Source organism: Zalophus californianus, chromosome 9 (assembly GCF_009762305.2).
Source record: "Zalophus californianus isolate mZalCal1 chromosome 9, mZalCal1.pri.v2, whole genome shotgun sequence".
In the NCBI taxonomy this organism is placed as follows: Eukaryota; Metazoa; Chordata; class Mammalia; order Carnivora; family Otariidae; genus Zalophus; species Zalophus californianus.
This window is the reverse complement of record NC_045603.1, coordinates 94,404,468-94,425,504: the sequence shown is the minus strand read 5'-3', so window position 1 is coordinate 94,425,504 and position 21,037 is coordinate 94,404,468. Positions and strand designations below refer to the sequence as shown.

Here is a 21,037-nt window from a genome sequence, read left to right as displayed (position 1 = left end):
GTAAACACTTAATAAATATTTGCTGGATTGGAAAAAGCACAATCACAGAAAGTTTTAGAAGTATATAAAAATAGATAAAAATTTAAATACCAATAATGTGTTAATATTTATACTGATTTTCTTCCAGTATTTTAATATTTAACTACTCATTATTTATCATTGCACATAGTTATAATCATGCTATTTTTGTAATGCTGAGGTCTAATTTTCAATTCCTAGCTTTAGAAACTAAGGTCTTTTGTAAATTTTGTAAACTCTCCACAACAATGATTTTAAGAACTTCATAACATTATATCAAGGGCATATAATATTTCTACTTCAAGTAATCCCTTATTACGGGGGTACTTTTATCTCTTTCTTTTTCTACTTTATTTTTTCTACTATACACAATACGGCAATGGTTATCTAAGTATATGTAAATATTTCTCCACTTAGATAAACTTCAGTACAGGGGATTACGAGTTTAAATGTATAAGCATTTTTAGGTTTTCTGGTACGTATTTTGCATTCCAAATTGTTATCAGCCTATACAAAGTATTATGATTAATTAATACAAAACTTTTTATTTGAAAAGTAGAACATGATATTTTCCATTGTGAAGTATCTGTTCATATTCGTAAATTGCTTATTTGAGGAGCCTTACTGGTTTTCTTACATATTTTCCCCAATTCTTATCATTTTGAAATTATAAGCACATTTCCTGTTTTCTGAATCAATCAATCAGTCAATCTCAGTTGTTATCTGCTTTTTAACTTTAGAAGTTAAAATAGAGGAGGGATGGGGTCACTGGGCGATGGGCATTAAGGAGGGCATGTGATGTAATGAGCACTGGGTGTTATATGTGACTGATGAGTCACTAAATTCTACCTCTGAAACTAATAATACACTATATGTTAATTAAATTGATTTTAAATTTAAAGAAAGAAGTTAAAATAGAAGTCATTAATTTATATTTTAAAATTTGTACCAAATGGAATATTGATCAACAACTATACTCTTCTCCTTCCAGACAAAAAATCTTTAATATCTCTTTACTTGCAAACCTTTTACCCCATGATTTCCACTGTTGCAATAAGTTGGAATTCAGTTCCAGGTTATGACTATTGTAACTTTCTGTACATGTTCGTCAAACTGCACAGGTTTTTTAACAACACCTCTCTAAACAAAAGTTTTGTTTTTCTCATCTTACATGTAAGACAAAAAAAAAAACAAAACCATGTTTAAAATTATCCAGGAAACTAAAACAGACTTAGGAATAGAGTCAGTAGAAAAAAGCATAATACCTAAAAGGAAAGAATATCTATGAAATGTTATTGAATAACCTTAGAGATGGCTTAGGTAAACTAATTTGTATGTTATATTCTTAGAAAGAAATACATTATGTTTTATTTATTTATTTTTTTTTTTTTAAAGATTTTATTCATTTATTTGAGAGAGAGAGAGAGAGAGAGAGCACATGAGATGGGGGAGGGTCAGAGGGAGAAGCAGACTCCCTGCTCAGCAGGGAGCCCGATGCGGGACTCGATCCCGGGACTCCAGGATCATGACCTGAGCCGAAGGCAGTCGCCTAACCAACTGAGCCACCCAGGCGCCCAGAAATACATTATGTTTTAGAGAAATCTGTAAATTCACTGCAAGTCCAGTCAAAATCCCAACAGTGTATTTTCTGGGATTCGAGAAGTTGATTCTGAAAATCCCCTAGATTAGTAAATGTTGCACAGTAGCTAAGAAATTGAAAAAGAAGAATAGAGGCCACAAACTGGCAGACTGATCTGACAGTGACTGTTTAAAACATAAATTTGAACGTAATTATGAGGAACACACACACAAGTTCATCACGATTAGCTCTACTACCAATGTCTTCACACATTTATAGACATTCCTGGTCCCTGTGGACACTGGAGTTTGCTACCACTACATAAAGGTATTTTACTTAAAACAGCTTATTGGCCATCCATTCAAATTAGTCAGATTCCCTACCTCCCAAAATATACAAAATTAAATATGAGTTTGATTAAAGACCCAATTGTACTAAAACATACATATAAGCCCCCCCAAAAAAGTAACAAAAAACAAAACCAAAAAAATGGGGAAATGTTTCTTAAAAATTGAATATGAAAGTTTTCCTAAGAGTTCAATTCAAAATTCCAGAAATGGGGAGATGAGTAGGGGATGGGTGAAATAGATAAAGGGAATTAAGAATACACTTATTTTGATGAACACTGAGTAATGTACAGAAATACTGAATCATTATATTGTACACCTGAAACTAATATAACATTTTATATTAATTATACTTCAATGAAAAAAGAGAGAAAAAAAGAACAAAATCCCAGAACTATAAAAGAGGTGATAAATTTTGCACATATAATAGTAAAATAATTCTATGAAAAATGATATCATATGTAAAACTTTTAAAAATAAGTAATTTATTGGAGAATATCTGCAACATTTGAAACACACAAAGAGATAATATTCATTTTTCATAAAGGGATCTGATGAGTTAATAAGAAAAAGTCAAATAGTCCTGTAAAAAACGGCATAAAGTTCATGACAAGACAAATAACTAAATTAAATAAAAATAGTGCAGTACCTCAAGGTGTAAAGATGCCATGTTTCCAAAAACAAGTAGTCCAGTTACCATCAGGAAATTTGCAGTCATTTCTCCATGCCTCTGTCTAACGTAATTACCAGATCCAGGGGTTCGTAACCATGATGCTCTAGTTTTTAGGCAACTGGTGATTTTTGCTTGGACTGAGAAAATTGACTTTAATTCCATCTACCTATTAAGGCATATCCTTGACTAAGGTCATAAAATCAAATATCTACAAGTGCTGGATTTCATGAAAGTATATTGTTGCTGAGTGGTAGACCACTGAAGGTTGTAAGTGTGGAAAATCAGAGACACAATAATTAAAATTATAAAACAGTATGTTGCTCAAGACGAAAAACAAAAGCAAAAAAAAAAGATAAGAAACAACAACAATAAAAACCACGTACATGGGCTAACTCTTGCCCACTGATTTCATCTGCACATATAGATATTAAAAATTAATATTGAGGAAAATCAAAACAATGAAAAAGAAATACTAGATTGAACAAAAGAATTAACCTTCAAGAAAATGCAGGAAACACAGAGGACATAGAATATTAAATCAATATTAAATAAAGCACAATTGGTGGATCCAGAGTAATTTGATAGGTTTTCATAAGTATACACCAATAATATTATCCTCTAATAAAATGGCAAACAGAATACTTAGGAATTAAAATCACATCCGTTTCTTTATCAGTATAGTTGTACTAAATAAGGAGTAGACTCCCAAAAATCAAGTTAGTGAACTGGCATTTCCAGCCTAATAATTTATGTAAAATATTTCAGAAGAAATAAGAAATAAAAATTCTGACAGAATAATGAAGAGACGTGTAGATAACAATACGTGCCTACAATATGTGCCTACATATTGTTATTTTAAAATTTAAAAAACAAATAAGCAAACTCCACACATACATCTTGGGGAAATTTATAAATTGCAACAATAAAGATCGATGCTTCAAACTTTCAGAAAGAAGGGCATCAGCCCACTAAAATCCTGCTTAATCTATATAACACAGAAAAAATTTCAATTCTTGTGATCAAAATCCTAACTTAGGTTGCTACAAAAGAGAGCCACAGTCTCTCACCAGTTTGTAACTACTGTTTCAGAGATCATATCTGTATTGGAGTAAATTAACACAGCACAAGCAATTGTTGATCTATCAATGCTTTTTTCTTTTTTCTCTAGCACTGTAATAAAGGATAACTGTGACTATAACAGCTTTTCTGAATTCTTGAGTATTTCTCTGAGTCATCAAACATGAGGGTGGCCTTGGGGACCCCTGACATAGATGCCTACAGAAGAATGAGTCTGCATTAAAATATCTGGTGAGATTGCCAGCTTTCCTTAACCAAGAGAGAGCTATAGGGGACACTAGCTATCACCCAGCTCTTTTGCAATCATTAAGAAACCAAAATAGCATGAATACTGAGGAGAAGAGCAAGAATCAGCAACGAAACAACCTTTCCTATGTCAGATTTTCGAGCTTGAATAGGATCTGAAAAAGGTGAGGGAGAGAAGTTTGATATTAAAGGACAGATTTAAGCTTTGGTTTTAGTCTGGATTGGACTTAATATATGAGTGACTATAGCAGCTGTGGGCTCCACCTAAGGTTCTATCCTGGAAAAAGACAACAAAAAGGGTTGTAGGAGCTGTAATGAGAAAGAATAAATTTGCTTTCTGCTTTCATGCTTCTAAGTCCAACTTTTTAAAAATAAGCTGCATTTATATCTCACCTACACAAACCTTTTGTATATTCTACCCTCTTAAAATGTCGGTATCCCGTATCTAAATTAAACTCCCCAAGGAAGGAACCAAAAGCAAGTGATCACTCATTATGCTAAGTGAGATAAGTCAGACAGAGAAAAACAAATACTGTATATCACTTATTTGAGGAATCTAAAACAGCTGAGAGTAAAATGGTGGTTACCAGAGGCTGGGGTTGAGGATACTGGGAAATTGTTGTTTAACCGGCAACTAGTAGATAAATAAGTTCTTGAGGTCTAATGCACAACATAGTGATTATAGTCAACAACATAACATAAACTTCAAAGCTGCTTAGAGACCAGATCTTAATTGTTCTCAACACACACACACACACACACACACACACACACACACACACACACACACACAGTTATAATTATGCAATATGGTAGAAGTATTAGCTAATGAATCACGGTTGTAATCATATTGCAATATATAACTGTATCCACCCAACACATTGTATACCTCAAACTTATGCAATGTTATATGTCAGTTACATCTCAACAAAAAAAAATTAGTTCCACCCTATTTATTTTTCTATGATATATTCTGTAGACCTTTAAAACAACATATTTCTGAAAAATAAATACATTTTTTCTCATATACCAATGGAAAGTCAAACAGTAAACCCAAATCCTCTTGCTTAAAAACTAAAACATCTATGAGAGCAAAAGGTGAAATAAATAAAATAAAGTTTTATTTACTGGGGGGAAAAAAAAGCAAGTGATCTCTGCCAATACATGGGATTCCTGATAACCCAGTATTAATGAGTAATACTTACTACCCAAACTGGCACCATACCTGAGGAATGAGAAAAATGTAAAACTGTTCTGCATTGTATTTTCTGTATTTTTTACCCACAAAATAACCTCTACTGTACCTTATACTTTGAGCCTTGTATTTTGCGGGGGGAAGGGTACCAAGTTACTTTATTTGAAGGAATGGTACAAACGAAAGAGGTTAAAAATATATGGAATGCTTCACGAATTTGCGTGTCATCCTTGCACAGGGCCTAGCTAATCTCTGTATCATCCCAATTTTTAGTATATGTGCTGCTGCAGTGAGCATACCTTGTATTTTCTAATTCATAAGTTTTTCTCTCTTATTCATTCATTTACTTATTTGAGACAAACTTTGGCATATGTTTAAGAAATAGTAGGGTTCTCATCGGCTCTGCAACTGGACTTCTAGGCACATATTCTGGATAGTAGCCAAAAATTTGTCATACCAGTTCATTCCATGTTCATTCTTTCCCAAATACAATTTTAAGTCATGGTTAGCCAGCAGCCACAGGTAATAAATTGTTAGAATTTTTAAATATTCATTTCATGAATTCTGGAGTTTTTCTGTGTCTGAGACTTGCTACACTTAATTTTTTAGTTGTAATCTAGACACAAGTAAATTTCTATCTTCCTAAGTCTATTTTTGTATTTCATCAAATTCCCATTGTCTTGGTGATATATTCTAATATTACTATTATTTATACCATCATTATTCTGATGGAAACATAGCAAAATATTTTTCTTTTAACTTATTCTAGACAGATATGTCCAGTAAGGTTCAGTGACCTACCACAGAACAGAATAAAAGAAGTTGAGAGAAATGAAAGAAATGTACATGGAGTTTTATTCATGATCTTCATTCTTGAGAAAAATCACAGTCATTTCAGGTATGTTTTATGGGTATGTGGGTTTCCTTAGATTTCTGCACCACCTCACCTTCCTCAGGGCACAGAGAGAAGCCCCCCTCACTTTGCTGTTCCATAAAATCAGAAGAAATGGATGGCCACATGGACAGGAAAATACTAACATATTAGCAAACTTTTTTGCCACCAAACTGTCTAGACTGATATCGGCCAAATATATTATAATATTGTTCAAGTAGTACATAAAGAAGAGTAGGAATGAAATCACAGACTTCAGGGCTTGCACATGGGCCTCTGTGATAAGATCTCCAGAACCTGTGCCCTTCCTCCGCCTGGCGTGGTTCCATAAAGAATCGATCAAAAGGACAAAGGAAGCCAGAGACACTCCAAAGGGGATGATGAACATTATGTTCAGGACTATATTTGAAGTTAATAAATCATATTTTCTCACTGTGAAATTCAATGTCCGATTGCTTTCAGTGTTTACCCTGGTTTTGATCAGGTTCTTAAATACTGTATCCTTAAAAAGCAGGGACAGCAGAAAGAGAAGAGCACCCCCAGGACAATAATTTAAGCAGTCTGTGAATTCTCTGTTTTATCCAGAAGAAAATGGGATTGGAAAAGTTGGCTATCTTGAGAAAGTAGAAGACCCTGAGGCAGGTGGTACAGGTTGTGCAGAAATAATTGGATCCTGTCCGGAGGATTTTTTTTTTAAGATTTTATTTAATTATTTGACAGAGAGATAGCAAAAGTAGGCAGAGAGGCAGGCGGAGGGAGAGGGAGAAGCAGGCTCCCCACCAAGCAGGGAGCCCGATGCGGGACTCGATCCCAGGACCCTGGGATCATGACCTGAGCCGAAGGCAGCTGCCTAACCGACTGAGCCACCCAGGCGCCCTGTCCAGAGGATTTCAAAAAAGTCATCAGTTGATTATCATTGTACCATATTTCCTCACAAATTATATCTACACCTACGCCTAGCATTATTACGCACAGCAGAAATATTCTGGAAAGAGCTAAGCAGGTAAGAATAAAGTCAATCAGGAGGAACTTCCAGCTCCTGATCCAATCAATATAGTTAATCAATATAATGAATCCATTTCCCAAAAGTATGAATTCTTCAGCAAAAATCATCGTAAGTATATTCTTAAATGTGCTTGCCATGACTGCTGATAGGAAATCTCTGTCTTCAGTACTCCACTGATTTGTAAATTAAGTCATATGTAAATTACAGAATTGTGGATCCAAAACCTTAATGTTCAATACGTTTCTTTATCCACTGGCAAAGAGAAGAATGCCTCCAGTACACTCCCAAAGTCTTAGTTATCCTTGAGGAAACCTCTCTCAAGATCCAGGCTAGTGATTTTCAAGGTAGATAGCATATTACCTGAGGCCATGACATTGCTTATAATTTGTATGTAAAGCTATTCATTAGGACTTGAATCCTGGTTCGTTAAAACACAAACTAGAGATAGATTTTTACAAAATTTTTACCATGTCTTTTTTTTCTTTAAGATTTAGACATTTTTTGATTGATTCACCTTCGTCATAAGCTAGAAACAGTAAATGCCAATCCAGAAAGTAGAGTGACTCAGTCTGGCTGCTCTGAGAAGCAAGCAAATGAGCAGGGGAAATGCCTGAATGGAAAAATCAAGAAGGGAGCACGAAAATCAAGCTGCGGGAGATGTTATACACAACATGTAAGTCTGAGCCCTGTGGAGGCAGAAGGCAGGCAAGAAGGTAGGTCTTGGTTAGCAGTGCAGTCCTAAGAGAGTTTCAAGAAGTCCAGTGGAAGTTTGCAAGCCCATGGCGCCCATCAGAGGTGTCCTGAGCCTCGTGGGAATGATCCTGCCATTGACACTCTGCCCAGCTTGGTCATTGGCTGGGAGCCGCTCATGGAAGGGCTGCAGAGCCTAGGAACATCGGCAGGCCGGCTGTTCAAAGCAAAATCTCCTGCCAACCCAGAAAACCTCTCCACAAAGGTAATAGAAAAAGAAAACTGCTTTATTATCAAATAAGCATTAAACCAGAATCAGATGCACTGCTTTATTATCGAATAAGCAATAAACCAGAATCAGATGCACCTCACTGCAACTTACAAAAGCAGAAAGAACTCTCACCCTTTTATATAGTGCAACAGATACAATCCATATGTTCTCAAGGTAAACAATAACTAGTCCTCAAGAAGAAGACTTGGCAACACTGTTTAATATAGGCAGTCTATCCTCAATTTACCTGGTAACTGGGTTGACCATCTATGTTAGTTAATTGGCTTTCTACAAAGGAAAAATAAATTTATATATTTATGACAGGAGGTGGTTTTGCCACTTGGAGTCAGGCACTCGCTGAAGTGAGGCTCCTGTCCTCCCATAGAAACTGGGAGATATTGTAAGCCCTCAGGGGTAACTGTGGAAGCAGCTGAAACGTCAGCAGTGTTCCTGTTCTCGGGCTATTGAACGCAATGGCGAGGTAGGAGCAGGATCCCACGATCCCCAGGGGCAGGGCATGAGTTAGGAGCTATGAAAGAATGTGACCTTCAGCCCCCCCTTTCTGCACCTGGTGATTGCCAGCCCAAGCATACTACTCCTCCCTTATCCCATGACTGACTTCCTGCATGCCTACACGTAGAGAAGAAGGCAAGCCTGCTTCAAGATATTTGCCATCGCTTTGTACTCCTTTCCCATGCTTGGAGGCATCTGTCCTTGGTGTTCTGATAAAAAGCAAAATAAAAGCTATGTGCAGGATTCAGCAGCTGCTGCCCTCCCTTGCAGAGGCAGCCCTGCACGGCTGCTCAGATTGGTGTCTGAGAACTTTATTTCAGTGCATGATGACAGAATTAAACCTCTCATTCTAATTGGTATTTGCCCTTACATACTGATCAGGCTCCCTTAAGTCAGAGATTTTAGAGGCACATTTTCCTAATCACCACACCTTGTAGTCAGAGTTTAATTTTACTATTCACCTTACCAGCACATATTATGTATAAAATACTCAAAGTTTATGTAAATACAGAAAATCTGCTGTCTAAAGTTGCACGAGGATCTCTCGGGGTCTAGGGCAGTTTTGAAACACGGCTGCAAACTCTTTAACCCTCTTCTTATTGAGATCTGGGGTCTGCAACCCTTCCTCTGGAAGCTGATTGGACTTGTGACTGCTTCAGCTAATATATTATAGTGGAAAGGACATTATAGGACTTCTAAGGCTGTCCTAAAAAGCCATGCAATTTTTGCCTTAGTCACTAGAACATTTTCTCTTAGAGTCCTGAGTGCTCTATAAGAAGTGTGACAAATTTGAAATCAGTATGCTGTGAGGAAATCCAAGCCACATGAAGAGACCACATGTAGGCAATCTGGTCAGCCATTTGAACTGAGCCCAGACTTTTAATCACCCCACTCCAGTGACAGATCTGTGAGTAAAGAATCTGTTTGCTGATTCCAGGCCCTTCCATCTGAGTCATATTCAGCCGTCTAAGTATTCTGAGGTTGAAGTTCCAGACATTTTGGAGCAGAGACAAGCTGTCCTGCTGTGCCTTGTCTGAATTCCTGATTCACAGAATCTGGGAGCTTAAAAAATAATCGCTGTTTTGTGTCACTGAATTTTTGGATATTTTAAAGAGCAATGGGTATCAGAACAGAATTATTCAGCATATAGATAGAAAAAGTTTTTTATGATTCCAATTGTCCATCTATCTCTCTCTTTTTTTTTAAAGATTTTATTTATTTGTCAGAGAGAGAGAGAGAGAGCACAAGCAGGGGGAGCAGCAGAGGGAGAGGGAGAAGCAGGCTCCCCTCTGAGCAGAGAGTCCGATGTGGGGTTTGATCCCAGGACCCTGGCATCATGACCTGAGCCTAAGGCAGCCACTTAACTGACTAAGCCATCAGTCAGTCCATCACTCTCTTTCCCCCAATACAAATAGCATAATTTTTATATTATGCAAAATTATGTACAATTTTTAAAAAATAGGCAAAGGATCTGAATAGACATTTCTATAAGGAAGATATACAAATGACCAATAAGCACATGAATAGATACTCAATATTACTTGTCATCAGGGAAATGCAAATTCAAACCATAATGAGCTACCACTTCACATCTACTAGGATAACTAGGATTCAAAAGTCAAATAATAACAAGCATTGGAAAAATGTGGAGAAATGAGAACCTCATATATGACTTTTGAGAATACAACGTGGTACTGCTGCTTTGGAAAACAGTGAAGCAGTTCCTTAAGAGATGAAACATAGAGTCACCATGACCCAGCAATTGCATACCTAGGTTTAAACCCAAGAGAAATGAAATACATGTTCACACAGAAACTGGTATGTGAATTTTTATAGCAGCATTATCTGTAACAGCCAAATGATGGAAACAGCTCAAAATGTTCATCAAAGGATGAATGCATAAACACAGTGTGTTATATCCATACAACAGAATATTGTTTGCCGTAAAACGTAATGAAGTAGTGCGAGGTGCTACAACATAGATGAACCTCGAAAACACAATGCTACGTGAAGGAAGCTGGTCATAACAGACCACATGTTATGTGATTCTAACATGAACATTTAGAACAGGGAAATCTATAGATGAAGGGAATAATTAGTGATTGCTTAGAGCCAGGGTGGGGTGGGTGTGGGATAATGAGGAAATAGGAAGGTGATAGCTAAATGGTACAGGTTTCTTTGTGAGGTGATAAAATGTTCTAAAATTGATGGGTGGGGGTTGCACGTATCTGTGGGCGTACTAAAAACCATCAAATGTACACTTAAGGGGTCCCTGGGTGGCTCAGTCAGTTAATCGTCTGACTTCAGCTCAAATCATTATCTCAGGGTCCTGGGATCTAGCCCCACATCGGGTTCCCCATTCAGCGAGGAGTCTACTTCTCCCTCTCCCACTGCCCCTCTCCCTATTCATGCTCTTGCTCTCTCAAAAAATAAATAAAATCTTTAAAACAAAAATGTACACTTAAATGGGTGAGTTGTATGGCATGTAAATTATATTTCAATAAAATTGTTTAAGAAAAAAAGCAGATAAGCCAAGATGTCCATCGACAGATGAATGGATAAAGAAGAAGTGGTATATATACACAATGGAATATTATGCAGCCATCAAAAGGAATGAGATCTTGCCATTTGCAATGACGTGGATGGAACTGGAGGGTGTTATGCTGAGTGAAATAAGTCAATCAGAGAAAGACATGTATCATATGACCTCACTGATAGGAGGAATTCTTAATCTCAGGAAACAAACTGAGGGTTGCTGGAGTGGTGGGGGGTGGGAAGGATGGGGTGGCTGGGTGATAGACATTGGAGAGGGTATGTGCTATGATGAGTGCTGTGAATTGTGCTGTGAATCTGTTGAATCACAGATCTGTACCTCTAAAACAAATAATGCAATATATGTTAAGAAAAAAAAAAGAAGAAGAAGATAGCAGGAGGGGAAGAATGAAGGGGAGTACGTCGGAGGGGGAGACGAACCATGAGAGACGATGGACTCTGAAAAACAAACTGAGGGTTCTAGAGGGGAGGGAGGTGGGGGGATGGGTTAGCCTGGTGATGGGTATTAAAGAGGGCACGTTCTGCGTGGAGCACTGGGTGTTATGCACAAACAATGAATCATGGAACACTACATCAAAAACTAATGATGTAATGTATGGTGATTAACATAACAATAAAAAATTTTTTTAAAGAAAAAAAGCAGATATATAAAATGCTTTCCTCACAAACCATGAGTACAACATCTGTGTATATTTTTCATAACTTTCTTTATACATTGGAGTTATTCTATTTGCTTAGTTATCTTTAATTCTGACATATAAATAAAAATTCTTTATTTCTGAGTTATAAATAAAAATATCAACAACCATATTCATTTCACTTTTGTTAACTATTATTAATTATGAGGGAGGTTTTTACCGCTCCTATGCAACATGATAGGATAGGCTATGCTGTAGCATCCAAAATGTCAGTTTCCTACAAGTTTCATTTCTGGGTGCACTTATATAACCAATATAGTTTAAAATTGCAGGGTGGAATAGGACCGTTCTTCTCCGTGTAATCTCTCAGAAATGCAAGCTAATGGGATATGTAACACCCAAAATGTGGTCTTTGAAGTTCTTCACTGAGAAAGAAAGGGACATGGAAGCTTCTGCTCAACCTCTTAAATAAATCAGTCCCAAAGTGGCACATTGTTTTGCTTCAAGCCCATTGGCCTGAACAAATCAAAAACCCCATTCTAATTGCAAGAGCCTGGGAAATCTGAAATAACACAAAAATGTTCAGCAAGGAGCACATCTCTCTTCCAGAGTCCACACTTGTAGCCATAAAATATAATCTTATTCCCTCTTCATTGGTATAGGACCCATTTGACTCATCTCCCCAAGAAAGATAACCCAAAGACCAAAGCTCAAATATGTACAGCTCAAATTCTAGGATCTCTGGTCTGGACTTGGCATCTCTTGATATAGAGATTTATAAAGTAAAATGAGAGATTTCCTGTTCTCATCCACTCTCCCCCACACCCATCCAGTGTGCAATGGTGAAGTTGAGACAGACCAACTGCAAATAAACAGGCATCTTTGTTCGTAGTGCCTTCCTAGGTCTCAGATATGTCCATTTCTTTGTTTTGTTTTCCTTATACATTCCTCTAATAGAGACTATCTTAATGGTGCTATGGGAAGCTGACCTTTGCAATGAATCATTTTTACCCAATTTAGAGATTTCACGGGAAGACACACGTTTAGTTTTATTTTTTACCCTGAAGCACCCTACTCAATGAAGAAATTTAAACAGTAAGTATAGAGCCCAAATACTTCAACTGATTTCAAGATTTTTACTTGGTATCAGAACAATTAGTTTTATCTTTGTCCTGAACTACTTTAAATAAACTGAGAGATTGAACAATATAAAGTCTACATGCTTTATTTGAGATTCTCTTAATGAGATATTTTAAAAAGCTTTATTGAATTATGATTAACATGCAATAAGTTGCATACTTTAAAATCACAATTTGCTGAGTTTTGACATGTGTATACACCTGTGAAAACATCACCAAAATCAAGGTAATAAACATATCCATCATTTCCCAAAGTTTTCTCCTGCCGCTCCGTGGCCTTGTGACTCTAGCTGTTTCCACCAACCCCAGGCAAAAACTGATATGCTCTCTGTCACTGTAGTTTAGTTTGCATTTCCTAGATTTACTCTTTTTTGTCTGGCTTCTTTCACTATTGATGCAAGAAAGAACCTGGATGGATATCAAAGCATAATTATTTTGATGTTCATCCAGGTTCTTTCTTACATCAATAGTTCATTCTTTTTTATTGCTGAGTAGTATCCATTGCATATAAACCAGAGTTGAGCTATTCACCTGTTAATTGACATTTGGGTTTTTTCCACTGTTTAGTTAATTACAAATAAAGCTTCCATGAGCACTCATTTCTAAGTCTGCATATGGATAAATACCTGGAAGTAAAATGACCAGGTTGTATGGGAGATGTATGCTGAACGTTTTAAAGTCTGCCAAACCACCTTTTAAAAGTGGTTGTTCCATTTTATATCCCCCCCTAGAATTGCATGAAAGTGCCATTTGCATCATATCCATGCCAATGCTTGGTATGGTCAGTATTTCTGAACATCATTTCACCTGCTTATTTACCATTCCGTTTTGATAGAGTGTCTATACAAATCTTTTGCCTATTTTTAACCGGGATTTTAGTTTTAAGAATTTTTTATATTTTAGATACCAGTGAGTTGTGAATACAGATTCCTATTTTTGGCTTGCCTTTTTATTCTCTTAACAATGTCATTTTTTTATTTTTTAATTTTTATATTTCAGCTTTATTGAGGTATAATTGACAAATAATATTGTAAAACATTTTAGTTGTGCATCACGGTGATTTTATATACATATATATTGTGAGAGGATTTCTCCCATCTAATTAATTTAACATATCCATCATTTCACATATTTAACTTTTTTGTGTGTGGGTTTTTGTTGTTTTGTTTTGGTGAGAATATTTAAGTTCCAGGCGCTTAGCACATTTCAATTATACAATGCAGTGTTTTCAACTAGAGTCACCGTGTTTTACATTAGATCCTTAGAACTTATTAATCTTATAGCAGGAAGTTCATACTCTTTTACCAACCTCTTCCTATTTCTCCAACCCTCTGGCCCCTAGCAACCACTTTTCTTTTTTTTTTTCCTTTATTTATTTTTGGTGTGGAGGGATGGAGGGAGAAGGAGAGAGAGAATCTCAAGCAGACTCCCCACTGAATGCAAAGCCCAACATGGGTCTCGATCCCTCAGATCATGACCTGAGCCGAAATCAATTAACTGACTGAGCCACCCAGGTGTCCCACAACTACTTTTCCACTATTTCTATGATTTTGACATTTTTTTTCTTTCTTTCTTTCTTTTTGTTTTTGTTTTTTTTTAGATTCCACATATAAATGATACCATGCAATATCTTTCTCTGTCTGGCTTATTTCACTTAGCATAATGCCCTCAAGGTCCATCCAAACTGTTGCAAATGACAAGATTGCCTTCTTCCTCATGGCTAAATAATATTCCATTGTATGTATATACCATATCTATTTTATCCATTTGTCTGTTGATAAACACTTAGGTTGTTTCCATATCTTGGCCCTCGCGAATAATGCAATAAACAAAGGGATACAGGTATATCTTTGACATCCTTAACAATGTCTTCTAAAGGTAAGAAAGTTAAATTATGGCTTATTTAATATATCTAGAGGCACCTGGGTGGCTCAGTCGGTTAAGCGTCTGCCTTCATCTCAGGGTCCTGTGATCCAGCCCCACGTCAGGCTCCCTACTCGGCAGGGAGTCTGCTTCTCCCTCTCCCTCTGCCTGTGCCCCCCCTTCCCGCCCCCTATTGCTCATACTCTCTAGCTCTTTCTCTCCCAAATAAATAAAATCTTTATTATATATATACATATATATTTTTTTTTTAGATTTCTAGATATAAGTATATCTAGAAAATCATTGCCTAATCCAAGGTCACAAAGATTTTCCTTTATAGTTTCTTGCAGAAGTTTTACAATTTTAGGTTTTATATGTGGTTCTATAATCCAATTACAGTACACTTTTGTATCTGGTGCAAGATATAAAGTTTCTTTCTCTTTTGCATGTGGGTATTTAATTATTCTGACATCATTCATTGAAAAGATGGTCTCTCTCCACTGAATTGCCTTTTCATGCTTGTTAAAAATGAATTGTTTGTCTATGTAACTCCTTCTTAATTCTCTATTCTGTTCTATGGTTCTGTCAATGTATTTTTACACCAATGCCACATTATCTCAATCCATGTAGCTTTATAAGTCTTGCTATCAGGTAGAGTAAGTCCTCTAGATTTGTTTTTCTTTTTCAAAGGTTTTGTTTGTGTTTGTTTGTTATTCTGTTTCTTTGCATTCCCATATTTTTTAGAATTAGCATGTTAATTTCTGTAAGAAAAGTCTGCTGGAAATTGATTGAGATTGCACTGAATCGATTTGAAAAATGATGTCTTAAAAAACACTGAGTTTTTCCAATGATAGTCAAACATAGTTTGTATAATGCCAATTATTTTAATTACTTTTTAAGGTTTGTTTTATGCCAGAATATGTCTATCATGGTGAAGTTTCCATATGCACTTGGAACACGCATTCTGCTATTTTTGGGTGAAATAGTCAATTAATGACCTTCTGTCAAGTTAATAGTGTTTTTCAGTCTTCTTATGTCCTTACTGATTTTCTGTCTACCTGCTCTATTGATTACTTAATGAAGACTTGTAGTTCCCAAGTGGGTTGTGGATTTGTTTTTGTCTCTTTTCAGTTCTATCAATTTATATTTCATGTATTGTGGAATTCTCTAGCTAGATGTGTACATGCTTCTTAGGAATTGATCTTTTTGTCATTTTTTAAATGCTCCATTCCTAGTAATTTTTCTTCTTCTGAAGTCTGCATTATGTGATATTAGTATCTCAAGTTTACCTTTATCAATGTTTTCGTGGTATAACTTTTTCCATGCTTTTATTTTCAACCTATTTATTATATTATTTTTTATTATTTTATTTATTTTTTGACCTATTTTATTATTTTATTTGTTATAGTAAAGTGAGGTTTTTTTAGACTGCATATAGTTGGGTCTTATTTTTTATCCAATCAACCTGAGAATCTCTGTTTTCTTCCTTGGTTTGTTTAGGCCATTTATGTTAAATGTGTTATTAATATATTGGGATTTAAATCTATCAATATATTATTTTTTTAGGTTCGTTCCCTCTGGGTTTTATTCCACTGTTCCTCATTTCTCATCCTTTAAAAATACTCAATTATTTTTAATATTCAATTTTCTTTATTAACTTTTTGGTTTTAGTCTTCATATAATTACTTCAGTAGTTGACCTAGAGATACAATATTCTTAGCCTGTCACAGTCTACTGAGAGTTAATATTTTATCACTTCAGGTAAAACTTAGAACTCTTACCACTACAAAGGACCCTGTGCTTTCCCCTTTTACATTATAGTTGCCATATTATTATATTTACATTCATTGAAAGCTCTCAGACAATTGAATTCTTTTATTGCTTTCTACAGCATACATATTTAAAGAATTTAATAGAACTAAAATAGTCTAATCTTTATGAATATTATTTACCAATCCTATTGCATTTTCTTTCATTGCTAAAGTTACAAGTTTCCCTCTGGTATCACTACTTTTCAGCCTTTAGATGTTCTTTTAGCATTTCTTTCAGAGCAGTTCTACTGGCTGCTAATTATCTTAATATCCCACCATTTGAGAATATAGCTACATCACCTTCATTCCTGAAGAATATTTTGAAAGATAAGGAATCCTGGGTTGAGAGTTCTTTATTTTCAGAACTTTAAAGACATCACATTGTCTTTTGATGTCTATGGTTTCTGAAAAGAAAATTGTTATTTGAATCAGTGTCTTTTGTATATAATGTTTCATTTTCTCTGGATCCATTTGTTTTTTTCTTTAGAATTGGTTTTCAGCAGTATAATTATGATTTGTCCAGGCATAGCATTCCCTGAGTTTATTCCTTTTGGAATTTGCCCAGCCTCTTGGATCTGTAAACTTATGGCTATTACCACATTTTGGAAGTTTCAGGCTTTTTTTTTTTTTTTCCAGATATCTTTTCTACAGTACACCTTTCTCCTCTTTCTTTGAGACTTCTGTGATATCAGTGTTTGTCCATATCTAATCTGTGAGGTCCCAAGGCTAGCGCACAATATTTTTATCTCACTCTGGGCTTTCAGTCCCCTAAGGGAGAAACTTGAGTCTTAGTCTCGGGAGATTGCTCCCTAGGTGTGTGTATGTGTGTGTATGTTGGTGGGAGGAGGGGGTTGGATCATTTGGAGTTTGGAATGAAAGAACCACCTTGCCCTGGGTCAAATACCTGGTTCCATGTACCAAGGTACTTCAGAGTTCATGTTTGTTGGGGATGGGAGTTAGAAAAGGACGGGACACATCTGCAGGATATCACTACCAGCTCAAGTCACTTGCTAGAAACCGGTCTTACTCTGGAGGAGGTAGATGCAAAGGTTTTTGGACTTCTTTAATGCTGTCAGGAAAGTTTCCATACTTTCTACCAAGTCTACTTTTTAGTGTTAATATACAAATCAATTTAATATAATTAAATTAATGCCACATATTTCCCAGAAGGAAGAATTGTTGAATTTTTCTTCTAATCTGATCTAATATGTAATAGTTTGTTTTAATTTTAGTATTTCCTTTTTAGAAAACCATAAGTACATGAGATAAAGTCATTCATTTATTAATTTGTATATAATATAAATATATAATATTTATATATGATAAATAATAGCACCTCCTATGTGTTAGATTGTACTATGTGTGGGGTAAATTTGAAGGAGCAAGGTAGGAACAATTGTTGTCCTTAAGAATTTACACTTTTTAAGATGGTGAAGAAATTTGAAAGTAAAATAATAATTGCCTTTGATATTTAAAAAGGGAAGAGAGACCAAATTTTATATACATGATCCCCAAGAGTAAGACTGAAACAAACAGACTGAAATTACAGGAAGGCATATTTTACCTAGTGGACAGAATAATTGTTCAAAGATGAACTCTTCTCAAAGTAATGAGCTCCACATCACTAAGATCGCAGACCATTTGACAGCGTGCTATATAAGGAAAAATTACCCTTATATTTACAACAATATTTAAAACAAAAACAAAAAAACCTCAAATGTATGACTGAGCTGTATAAAATTTAAAATATCTTCAAAGATTACATGATTCTATAACACTGGTTTACATATATAAAAAGCAAATTAAGTAAAAATATTATATTAACATAATGACAGAACTACAACTCCATATTAATTCTTTGTAAAACCTTACAATTGTAATGATAATTTTACTAGATTTCATCCTAACATCCCCATGAAGGGAAACCACATTGCTCCCATTTGGCAACCAACATAGTAGTAGTCGCCAGGCAGCTGTATGTACTTTAACTGCTTCTGATAGAAACTAGGCACGTAAATATGGTGCCGTGACTCTTAGATGAATATCTAAAAGAGTGTCCTAGAGGAAGTAGGTTACTCCCTCATATTCAACACCTTCCTAACCCTTAATCCAACCTTCTTCAGGGTGTGTAGATTCAACTTAACACATTTAGAAGTCTATTCTAACCTCTTCTGGGGTAGGAAATAATCTCATATTATGGCTCATGCAGATAAAACAATCCTTTCTTCTATGATTTATTGGATTATTGTCTCATTTGACTCCTATGTTTGCCGGTGTTATTTGGCTCCAAGTTTTTCACGGGCTTCTTGCTTCCCAAGCTCCTGACTGCTATGGTTGGGTTATACTTCATTGCACAGGAATTGTCAAGGAAATTTAATTTCCAAAAAAGAAAATGTTCTCTTGTGTGTGTCTGTGTGTGCGTGTTTGTGTGTGTGTTTTCTCCACCTTTAGGATGAAGCCTGTGCAGTGCCACACTTCACAGAACAAAACTGGCCATGAAGTGGTCAGGGCCATAACTGGGCTGAGAGATGAATAGTAGGGTGGTTGAGAGCATCAGCCCTAGCAACAGACTGCCTGCAGATTTGCTTCCTGATTCTGTTAACACTTACTGTGTGACCTTTTGTAAGTTCCCTAACCTCTCTGTGCCCTGGTTTCTTTATCTAGAAAAGGAGAATAATAAAATTACCTTAGGTTTGGTATTGGATAAAATACTATATGCCTGTGAGTGGCACACAGTTAAACACTTAGGAAGTGTGAGCTGTTATTATTACTATTACTGAGAGTTCTCTCCCAATGCCATTGTCATCCCTGTGGTTTCTGAGGAGCAGGACTCAACTGTGACCTTTTAAGTAAAGAAAACTGAGACCTACAGACCTCACGGGAGTTTGACCCCGGGATGGGAGTCGTGCATCTGCGATAAAGACCTCCTTTCCAGGTAAGGGTCGTGACTAGTAACTGAGCGCCCAGGCTGACTTCTGTGAGCCAGCCCCACCCTCCTGTCTGTTTTCAGTCTGCATCTCCTGGGAGGGGGTCCTCCAGTCAGGGCTGCCGCGGAGAGCGCATGGCAACTTACTACTGCCCCCTAGAGGCCTGGGAACGTCAGTAGCAGAAGCCAGTCCTCACTGCCAAGAAGTGCTTGATATTAATGACTTCCCCTCAGAAGGGTGAATTTTTCCCGTGCCTCTCTGAAAGGCAGACAAATGAGACTCATGGTAATGAGTCAATGAAACCTAATCTCGCAAAGGACCTTTGCAGTGTTTCTTTGCTTCTTCTCTCCCAGTTCCTTCTCCTGGAATTCTCTTCAGGGGCGTTCTCGTTGTGTGGTCCAGGCCTTTCTTTTTCTTCATCTTATTACCATTTGGGAATGCCACCTTCAGAGACCTGGGACTAAGGGATGTATAAAAGCCCAGGGGAGCTCTTGGTCCAGCACACCCAGGGCTTGTCACCTGCCTCTTCAACCCTGGAGATGCTCCTGTGCTCCCTTCCACCAGCACCATGCTCAGGAAGACCTTGGTCCTCTCTTCCTGGTCCTGCCTGGCTGTGACTTTCCCCATCCTATGCCAGCGTAAGTGGATCATTTGGAAGTCTTTTGGAGAACAGGCCTAATATTCTTTCTTTCTTGGTATGTGCACGTGTATGATGAGTACAGAGAGAAAGACAGAGACAGAGAGACATCTGCAGTGAATCTTGTGAAGTGAAATGAGTGAAAGTATATGGACTTTGTGTTAAGATGGGGATGGGTGGGTGGCTGAGCTCCGAAGCCTTGGACACGTCGAGTGGCTAGGCTAAGATGTGGAGTAGGTGCTTGAACTGACCTCATAAAGGTAATAAGGCTGGGCCAGATGGGCTTAGGATGGGTGACGGGAGAACTACTGAGGGTTTACCGGGGTCCTATTCACTCTTGGGCCCTAAAGAGGCTTTATTCTATTTAGTGCAGGTTGAAAAGTCCTAGGCTGAATCCTCATTTTACAATAGAGTACAGTTCAAAGTGCTTCAGCGGCTCATTCAGTCCGCACAATGGAAATCAGTGGGTCTGGAAACCTGTGAATCGCACTGAGAAAGGAAAGAGACTAGTGAAACATAGGTTGTCATTCCCAGCCCAGCAGAAGTCTTCCACTACACAAGAGAGCACTGAATAATCATAGAAACCCAGGGAAACATAGGTTGGTGTTCCCAGTACAGGAAAAACAGCAAGGCAGTGATCCTGGGCTGGGTGGAGGGAATTTGACACAGTTGGGGAAAGGAGCATTTTTTTAAACGTTTCTTACTTAGTAGGAGTTCAGTAAATATTCATTTGAATTCTGTTTTGAGAGTGTATTTTATTTCACAAGGGAACAGATTACTTAGTTGCCTTGGATTAGTACCAATAATATTTTATTTCCTTCAGGTAGAATTTTATACCCAGCCTCCAAATTTTGACAGGACCACAGTAAAGCATCAAGCGAACCTGTGGGCAGTCTATTTCTATATTACTGCTATAGTTCATCAATACAAATTTATTAGCTTAACACAAAATAAATGTGTTA

General features: G+C 36.7%; 1 non-coding gene and 1 pseudogene across 1 annotated transcript; both read right to left on the bottom strand.

Annotated features, from left to right (window-relative positions):
• Positions 1–4,151: 4,151 nt before the first annotated feature.
• On the bottom strand, positions 4,152–7,170 carry LOC113922280 (annotated as a pseudogene).
• Positions 5,329–5,432, bottom strand: LOC113923244. Its single transcript, XR_003520245.1, has one exon. It is a non-coding gene; the product is annotated as a U6 spliceosomal RNA (small nuclear RNA).
• Positions 7,171–21,037: the final 13,867 nt, after the last annotated feature.